Source organism: Equus przewalskii, chromosome 9 (assembly GCF_037783145.1).
Source record: "Equus przewalskii isolate Varuska chromosome 9, EquPr2, whole genome shotgun sequence".
NCBI lineage: Eukaryota > Metazoa > Chordata > Mammalia > Perissodactyla > Equidae > Equus > Equus przewalskii.
Window position 1 is genome coordinate 78,426,639 of NC_091839.1, and position 10,178 is coordinate 78,436,816.

The window sequence follows — 10,178 nt, forward strand, 5'->3', positions numbered from 1 at the left end:
TTTGATCGATGATCAATGACATGCCCTAGGTTAGATGCTTTATTTTCCTGTTTTTGTTTAAATGATCTCCATTGGAAGCGAATGCACTCATGGGTCCACAATTCAAAGAAGCAAGCACAAAACCCTGTCAAAGAAGTTGACAGTGAAGCTGAGTGCCAATTCCAGTGGGTATTTGTTCTGCTGGTGTCCTTGCCAGGATTCCTCCTGCTTTTGTTAGGGCCCTGGCTGCAGGGCTGCACGGTGCTTAGTTGGTCTGCCACTAACCCTGTTTTTCCCATTGACCCTGTTGTTCTTAGTGCACAATTGTAAGGATGTCGGTTTTCAAGTACCTACACATTATGTTAAAGCAGAAACACTTGTGACTAAATGGCCTGTGATCGTTAAAATAAATTCACAGCTTCGAATGTTCTCATAAAGGAAACTCGATGTGCAGACAGCTCTAATGGCAAGTTCTATTGAATATTCAAAGACCAAATAATTCCCATCTTACACAAACCATTCAGGACACAGAAAATGATCAATTTGCCAGTTGATTTTATGAGGTTAGCATTAACTTGACACAAATCCCGACAAGGATCTATGTAAAAGGAAAGTTAAAGTTTATTCTTTCTCATAAACATACATGCAACATACTATAGACTCCTGAGTTATTTAAAAAAAAGATAAATTATGCCTATGTTGGTGTACCCCAAGGATGTAAGCAAGGCTCGACATTTTGAAATTAGGACTCACGTACATTAATTCACCCTAATATCAGATTAAGAGATAATAACCATTGAGTTATGTCAATAGACACATAGGAAAATTCAAACCTATCTGTGATTTAAAAAAAATTAAAAACTCTCGGCAAACTAGGGGGAAAAAAACCCCAATTTGCTTAACCAAATTAAGAGTAGCTGTAAAGAAAAAAATTTTCAATAGACATCTTACTTAATAATGAAATATTAAAAATATTCCCTTGAAAATGAGGAATAAGCTAAAGAGCTCTGAAACCACTTGAATTTCCTTCTTTTGCTAGGGGCTCTGGCCAGTGCAGAAAGGCAGGAGGAAAATGTACAAGGATTAGGAAAAAACAAAAAAAACACCTATTATTATTGAAAAATGATATGAATGTCTATATAAAACATAGTAAATAAGGGGCCAGCCCAGTTGCATAGTGGTTAAGTTCACACACTCCACTTTGGCAGCCTGGGGTTTTCAGGTTCAGATCCTGGGCGTGGACCTACACACTGCTCATCAAGCCATGCTGTGTTGGCATCCCACATACCAAGTAGAGGAAGACTGGCACAGATGTAGCTCAGCAGCAATTTTCCTCACCAAAAAAAAAATATATATATATACATTTTTAAAATTAATAAGAGAGATTAGCAAGATTGCTATTTTTTAAAAAAAATCAGTGTACAGAAATACATTGCTTTTCTATCTAACAACAAGAAAGGAATAGAAATTGTAACTCTTAAAAAGTTTATTTTTATAACATAATCCAATTGTATAAAATACCTTTAAAATAGATGCGAAAGTTGTGTATGGAAAAAGTTTAGAATTGTATTAAAAGACATCAAGGAAGATACAAATGGATCAAGAAACATATCATACTCAGGAATTAGAAAAATCACCATGGTAAGGATGTTAATTTTTCTTAAAATGATCTATAGATTTAATACAAATTCTATCAAAACTTCAAAGTGTGTGTGTATGTGTTATTTGACAAGTTCTCTCAAAAATTTGTAAGATTTTACAAAAAGACCACATGAACCTAAATTCTCCAGATTAAAAAAAAAGAAAAAGGAAGAGGAGAAGGAAGAGAGAATGCAGTGAAGGGATGCTCCTTTACCTCATTTAAAGTCTTAATACGAAGTTAGAGTGATTAAGACAATGTGTTACCCCCAAAAATGTCCTCTACTGGCCACAAAGACAAGCCAACAGTCCAGGAGCAAGGTGGTAGGAGAGAAAGGGTCTTTTTATTACAGCTTGCTGGCAAAGGGGAAGATGGCAGACTAGTGCCCTAAAGAATCATCTTAAAACTACAAAATTTTGAAGCAGTCATAGAGTAAATGGGCTGAAAAGAGGGCTCTTGGAACGTTGACCATCTAGTGTTATAGTCCTTGAGACGCCAGATCATCCCTTTCACTTGTCACCGGTGACGGATACCAGCACGGGGCCCTTCTCCAGAGGTCCTTACATCCCTGGGGAAACTTAGGGAACAAAGTTATTGCCTTATTGATTTAGGGAGGTCTACGTATAGGCCAAAGCTATGGAAATAGCAGAACCTGCATATGTCTCACAAGCAGGTGCGTGCTTACCTAGGCGACGTGCAAGCTAGAGCATTGCTGACAAGGAAAGGGGGTGTCTTGTGGACCAGAGTCCTCTACAGTTCCAACACAGTTCCCTTCTCTAAGATGGCTTCCCTCACGATAACCTATGTTAATCATGGGCTGTATGTATCTTAGCTGTTTAGGCAGCACTAACAAATGTGGGACTGGTACAGGGATAAAGAAATAGATCAAAATATAGCCTCTTAAATATTCTACTCGATGTTTATTAAAAGCTCCTTTGTTTGTGAAGACAGATCATCACAATGCAACGTGTTATGTGCAATAATAGAACTATGCCTGAATTGCTTTCAAACGTCGGAGAAGGAAGCACCACCAGGGCCTGGCAACCTCACAAAAGAGCTCTTCTTAAGGTGAGAGTTCAAGAATGAGTAAGTAAACAGTTTCATGAAGGGCATTTTGAGCCACAGAAATAGAGTGTTTGAAGCCTGGGAGTTCTGAAAAGACACAGAGTTTTCAGGAAATTTAGATCACGTGGTATGGCTGAACTATAACATGGTTGTAGGAGAGGGATAGGAGATACAGATAGAAAAGTAGCTGGGATGTATCACAGAAGGTCTTTTATGCTAGCCAAGGACTTTGGACAGTGTGAGGCAAGTAATGCAAAAAGTACTACAAAACCACTTTGGGATGTTCAACAGCAGAAAGACATTTGGACTAGGAGCCAAATTTAGACGCATCAGTGGCTATTGTGTGGACAACAGACTAGAGGGGTCAAGACTTGAAGATTGAAACCAGTTTTGGGATTTATCCAGAGCCCATGAGTACGAAAGCTGAGATCTGAATTAAGATGCATTGCCCACACTTGATGGATACGAAGAATAAGGAGAAGGAGGAGTCAAGGATTAGCTTGACTAATTTTCTAGCTTGAGCAATTCCAGGCATGGTGGTGTCACTCAATAGAGAACACAAGAGGAGAAGGTTGGGTAATGGGATAATTTAGTTTAGTTTGCACTCTAACTAACTCTAACAAACCTGTGATCTAGCTGTACATACTCAAATTTAGCATTATGGTAATTCCATCTCTAGTCTAATACTCAGGTGTTACTGAGGTGCTTTCTTTTATAGGGTTTTATTTTATTGTTCCTTATATGAACATGGAAGGAAAACTAGTGGATGAGCTATGTGTTTTTCCTTATTCCCCAAACTTTTAATAATGTTCTGTGTTTAGGAGAATATACAGTCAAGATGAAAACCTTAAGCCATTTAAAAATAAGTTTATCAACACATTTCCAGCATATGATATCACCGTTTGCAAACTCTTTTGCTTGTTAAAAGAACGTCTTGAGAGAATTGCTAATAACAGTAATTAAACGTGTTGGCTGGAGATTCCCCACTGCCCACCGCTCTTCATTTACAGCTTGACACACTCTGAAGCCGCAATTCAGGCCCACGGTCCAAAGAGACAAGTAGAAGCAGCTTTTCTCTCGCTTTGCTCTCATTTGGCAAACTTCCGAGTAAATAGAGACCAGAGGGCATTATTAACACGGCTGCCGTTCTGCCTTGAGCGTGATGGGAAACGATTTCACACTGTAAGTCACAGGGGAAGTGGTTGTACTTGGTGGCGACAGGAAAACATTTACCGCAGAACTTTATTTGAAGAATCAAATGTTTGGGGAGTTCTCAGTCTATAAAGCACAGGCAAAGTTTCAGTCTGAGAAGGAAAACTTTAGCTGATGCAAGAGAAGAAAGCAGTGGCTTCTTCTTTAGTCTCTCTTCTTATTTGATGTAAATCTGTTTACAGAGCTGGCCTCATGAGCGAAAAACACAGGGAGTCACTTACCTGGAAAATTTCATAAGTCAGGAAAACCATTCAGCTGACATCACACCTCAGCCCCGGTTGGCTCATAAGAGAACTCTCAATTAGATACTCATTTGTTTGTCCCTTAATGACAAAATTATAAGTAAATTATACGTACCAATAAGTTAAGATCCTCAGTCAATAGAGGGTGTAATGCAGGAGAAGGCGCACTTTTTGCTAGTAGAAATAATTACTCTGCTTGTGTTTGATTCTTGCCTTTGTCATCTGATTCCAGTGGACTGTGACTGTGGTTATTAGCAATCCTTTAACTTCTTCAGTGATGGAGCTGACCAGATGCCTCCCCGGCAAGTTTCAGGCCCACCATAAGACCTTGGTGCCAAATACTCCTTTCTTGCTACTGAGGGTACTAACAGGGTAGAAGACTGGACTTGGGGATTCCATAAATAAAAATTCTTTTAAATGTGGGGGGCAATCATAGGTTTGTCAAATAAGGTCATTTTTTTTAAACTTCCATCTATAATTACCATATTTCCATAAAAGAAAAGACTATTTTAATCCTGGAAATTTAGCAGGGCATGCTCTTAGATGAAAGACATTCTATTAAATTGGATAAGTATTCCAAAATGAAAAACTCACTGCATTCTTTTTATTTTGTCACTTTTCAATGACCTGTAAAAAGTTTGTCACGCTAATCCTTAGATTGGGAAGATTTGGGAATCCCTGAGTTAGACTGTCAAGGCATCATTAGTTTGAGCAAATGACATTAAATTGCCTAAATATCAAGAAATAATTTTTCCCTTGCTTTTTAAAAATGTTGCATTCTAATCCATTATGTTTCGTTTCTCCCTTCCTCGAGCAAATGTCCCTGGAACACGTCACCTATACCAGGCCCTGCGGCCAGTGCTGGAGATGAAGGAGCCCCCACCCACAGGAGCTCACAGTTCAGGCTCTGAGCTCTTTTATAAAGTACGTCGCAGTATTTGTTATTCCCTTATTTTTTCACCATACTATATAAATTGAAGTGTTTAGAATCCTTTTTTGTTAAAGTTTTAAGTTAAGGGTTCTCAGAAGAAATGTAATCCAAAGAACCTGGGCTGCTGGTTGAAACTGCAGCTCTCTGAGACTCAGTCAGATCATCCCGAATAATTCTGAGGAGGTGAGGGCTTCCAGCATCAGCCTCCATAGTCGGCCATGAGCTCAATCTACTTACAAGTTTTAAATAAATGTTTCAATAACTGCTAAAATCTGTTTCTATTCGTAAAGAATACACCTTTTAGGGGCCAGCACGGTGGCGTAGTGATTAAGTTCATGTGTTCCCTTTAGTGGCTCAGGGTTTACAGATTCGGATCCTGGGTGCAGACCCACACACTTCTCATGAGGCCGTGCTGTGGTGGCGTCCCACATATAAAATAAAGGAAGACTGGCATAGATGTTAGCTCAGGGACAATCTTCCTCACCAAAAGAAAAATGTAACTTTCGCCAAAGTAATCCCATATAGGCTCATCTGCTTAAACTTGGCCAGGGATAAATCATGACTCCCCCTCGTTTCCCCATAGATGGCCCCACTTCCCAAAATAGGAAAGAGTGGAATTTGTAGCCAGACAGACTTGAGCTCCAATCTGTCTAACTTTTATTAACTCTATCCCCTTGGATACCTTATTGTGACTTATTCATTGATTCCCCTAAAAAAAGTGCATTGACTGACTTCTCTGTGCCAGGCGTGGTGCTCAGTACTGGGTACAATGATGAATACAACACAGTTGCTGACTTTTGCAGTTCCCAGTCCAGTGGGGGCTGAGGGCATTTTAATATCATCAGTAAGTGCACTTACTGATGGGGACACGCACAGGATAGTTTGGGACTTCAGAGAACAGCACCTACCTGGTCTAAGGGAGAAGTAAGCAAGATGAGTATTTTAAAATGAGTAAACGTTCAGCCCATTGAGGGAGGTGGAGTGGGGGAGGAGGCATTTCAGCAGGGGGCTGCAGGAGTGGGGGCAGAATGAGACAAAGCAGGGGAATGACAAAGAGAGCTGGGATTTGCACGCAGGTTTCTCTGGTTCTGAAGCCCAAGGCCGTCCCTCTGTGCAGGGAGCCCAGGGACTCCGCTCTATGCTGGCGGGCTTCAGGGCTTACACAAAGGGTTCGTCCAAAGGCTTTAGCTAGATGGATAATAAATAGTTATTGTGCAGTAAATATCAATATTACATGTGCATATATAAATATATAGCTATTTTATGTCTATATGTACATTTTATTTAAATTATTTTTTAAAGAAATAAAAATTTCCACCACCTTTCAAATATCCTATATGCCAAACACGGACACATTGCAGACTAGCAATGTGTAACTGTGTCACCAGGTTCACTTCTTTCTGCGTAGGGCTTTGAATAAGTTTTCTGCATAATTGTGCATAATTATGATTGTGCGTAATTTTGATTGTGACATTTCTTAGGAAAGAGGATGATGTAATTCCGCACCAGCTTTTTTTTTAATCGATATGTAATGTTTGCCTATGCCAACTTCTCTGTGTACACTGCCTTAGGATATTCTGAGTGAGCACCACGATAACCCACATCAATAAAATGACAGGGAATAAAGCTAATAATGTGTGTTTGCTGAGTGTTTTTATGTGCAAGGCCCCACACTAGGCAGTATTTCTCATCCAATAATCAACAGTCCAATGAGGTACAGAATATTATTGTCCTCATTTTGTAGGTGCATAAACTAAAGCTTAGAGTTTTTAAGTAACTTTGTCCAAACAATAGCTGATAAAAATTGGAGCCAGAATTTCAACCCCTGGTGTCCGGCTCCCAAGCTTGCCCTCTCCAGCACAGATCATCTTCACGGCATCAGGTCTGAGTTTCTATATTATTTATGTCTATGTTGCAGCTCCCCAGCAGCCACCAGGGTTGAGAAACACTACTTTAACATATCACATTGTGAAATGTTGACTAATAAACAAATTTCAGAGTTTGCCATCTCAGTTGTTGCTTATCTGACTTGTGAATTTATGAAGAGGAAAGTTTGCCGTTGATAAACCATTGTGAGTGGCTTGACTTTAAGCTTCTAAGTCACTTTGATACATATGCTGAGAACTTTAAATTTGTATGAGTCAATGATTTCTTTCTTCTGGGACAAATCAGAAACAAATTAGATGCTGAGGTTGATACGACTTCACCGTAGAATGGGCGTTGATGGTAGAATGTCTAATCAGGTTAATTGTAACCAAGTTAGAATGTTGGAGCAGCATGAATTCACTGGAAGCTTAGAGATTTGGGAAAGCTGTTTAGGATGGGGAAGGATGTGGAAAAGAAGGTTAGAACCTGTCAAAGACAAATTTACTTTCTTTGAATACTTTTTATAGGTGGCCAAGTATTCAATAACCTGTATTAAAACAGATTTGGAACTTTGGAACTTGGAAATTTTGGAAAATGCATATATATGTATATATATATATATATATATATACCTTATCTTTAAAAGAAAAAAACCAATACTCCAATCTGATTCCTAAAATCATGAAGGTTGTTTGAGTGCAGCACTCAACATATCTCTCTGAATAGTTGTTTAGTTGGTACACTTTATGGTCTGCTAAATGTATAAACACAAATCATTCTTCGTGAATCTTTAAACGTTTAAGTTAATGTTCAAGCTCTTGTGGACAAAGTACTACTAAACAGAAACAGGCTCACCAGAATCCACAACGGATTGGCATTCATATGCCCTGCCCTACTTTTTTGGCAAATATTTGTGACTTTCTAAAGATTGGATTATTGACTTCAAGAACTAAGTTTAAAATTGGGATGGATCTTCCAGTTCACTGATCTCTTAAGATGGCATTATTACGTTGATTAATAATAAATCAACTCTAACAAACTTCCTTGCTAACACACTTATTTTTATCTCTTCCTGAATCCAAACTTTGAATACTCTTCTTTCAGAGGAAAGTGGAAAATGAGACTCTTTTGATTGGAAGTTGCCTGGACTTGGGGAAGGAGGGTCACACTGCAATTGCTTTCTTGGTATTTACCGTAATATTGTATAGCAAATTAAGATTCTTTCTGAGGATGCAACCAAAAAGTATTCTCAAAGGGAATTTATTAAAAGACTACCTGGGACTCGTGGAATCAATGAGAAGCTGGAGAACTTAGTTTGCAAATGGACAGACAGGCAGCCTGGAGTCTGGGAAGCAAGAGCCCTGACAACACCAAGAGCGGTCTGCTCATGATGTCGCCATGTGGATGGAATGGAAATCCACAACAATGTTTTCATTGTTTTCTGCTACCGATTCTGCTAAAGATCACTGCCTTTTTCCCTCTGAAAAACATTCAAATTCTAGAGAAAGACTTTCTCAAAATTTTAGCTTGGGTTATCCACCCATCTGTTTACTTAAGAGGAAAGGAAGGAGGCCAGTCTCTTGATTACCGTTTCAACAGACTATATCTAGTCTGAATGGGAAATGTCTCTAAAGCTAATTGGATTCCAGTTGGGAAATGGACTCTGGACAACTGAGAGATAAAAGTACCTTCTGCATGAGGAAACAGAAGCTAGAGCAAAGCTGGGACTATGGGAAAACAAAGTAAGCCTCTCTTCTTGTTCTGCTGAGGGGGTGGCTTATGGATTATCCCCTATTGTGAGTATGAAAAACAGAAGCTACAAAGAAAGGTAGGCTATAGGGGCTTTAGTACTGAGCAAAAAAAGACAGAAGCATCTATGTCATGAACTTAGTGTGGAATATTAAAACCAAAATAATAATTTAAAATAAATGGAAAACAGAATGACTCATCTCCATTATCAGTATTGCTCTAGAAATTCTGAGTGATGAAATACAGCAAGAACGATAAGAATCGTAACTATTGGAAAGGAGATAAAACTTATCACTGTTTGAGGATAAATTGATTATATATAATGAAAACCCAAACAAGCCAACTGAAAAGCTAAAATAGATTTTACTGTATGCCAGCAATAATGGTTCCATAGAAAATATAATGGCTTAAAAAAGGCTTATTCACAATAGGCAAAACACACAAACTACAAAATGTCTAGGAATCATCTTAGAAGAAATATTTGGGAGCAAATGAAGAAATCACAGAAACGTGCTGTGATACTGAAAACTGTCTAAGTGCTTTTGTTCCCTGTTTTGAATTTGTCAAAATGGTCTTCCAGGAAAAGTCAAGGTAGTTTTTGAAACTAGGAGTGATTAGAGGCAACCTGAATTACTATATAGCCGATATAGTAACTCATAATGTTTTAAAAATGTACTAGAACAAAAATCTAGTCAGATCCATGAAACCAAATATATAGTGCTGAAACAGAGTGTAATAGATGGAAGGAGCTGACCTCCCCTCAGGGCATCATCAGGTCTGTGAACAGAAATTCATATGCAGGGAGTGCATTTCAGTTTCATTTAAAATTAGCTGCCCTACCCTAACTTACTCGTGAGCATACGTCACTGTTCTTAAATAAGCAAACCCAGGTACCTGGAGCTACTCAACATGAAATAGACTGCGCGAAGTCTGTGTGAGAAATAGCTCAGTTGTAAACCGAAGCTTATAATTAAGAATGTTTGCCCAATTCCTACTAGGGGATCTTGTTTGAAACCACTGCTCGTTTCCTTTTTTTTTTCATATGTACTATCTCAGTAGTCTAGGCGTGTCTGTTCTGATTATATCTCTTGTCATCCCTCACGCTTAGCTGCTTCGATGGAAGACTGCCTTCCTGTCAGTGTAGACTGGAGCCCAGTTGAATTTGTTTCTCTTCATGTAGCTTGTATTTTGGATCCTACTGTACCAGGCATAACCTGGAAATATGGTGAAATCCTTCCAGACACTTTCTCGAGCTTCAGTAGCAGGTAACAGGCAGAAATTTCATTTACTTTCTATGATTTTTTAAAAAAGTAATTAAAACAACCTAAGTGGTCAACAATAGGAAAACAGTTAAAAAAAATCTTTGTGCATGCACAAATATAACATTATATAGTCACTAAAAATGATATTTTTATGAATTTTAAGTGATATAATTCTTTCAGGAAGTGAGCTATGAGTGATATTTTTATTTTCATTTTCTTTCTATATGATGTTT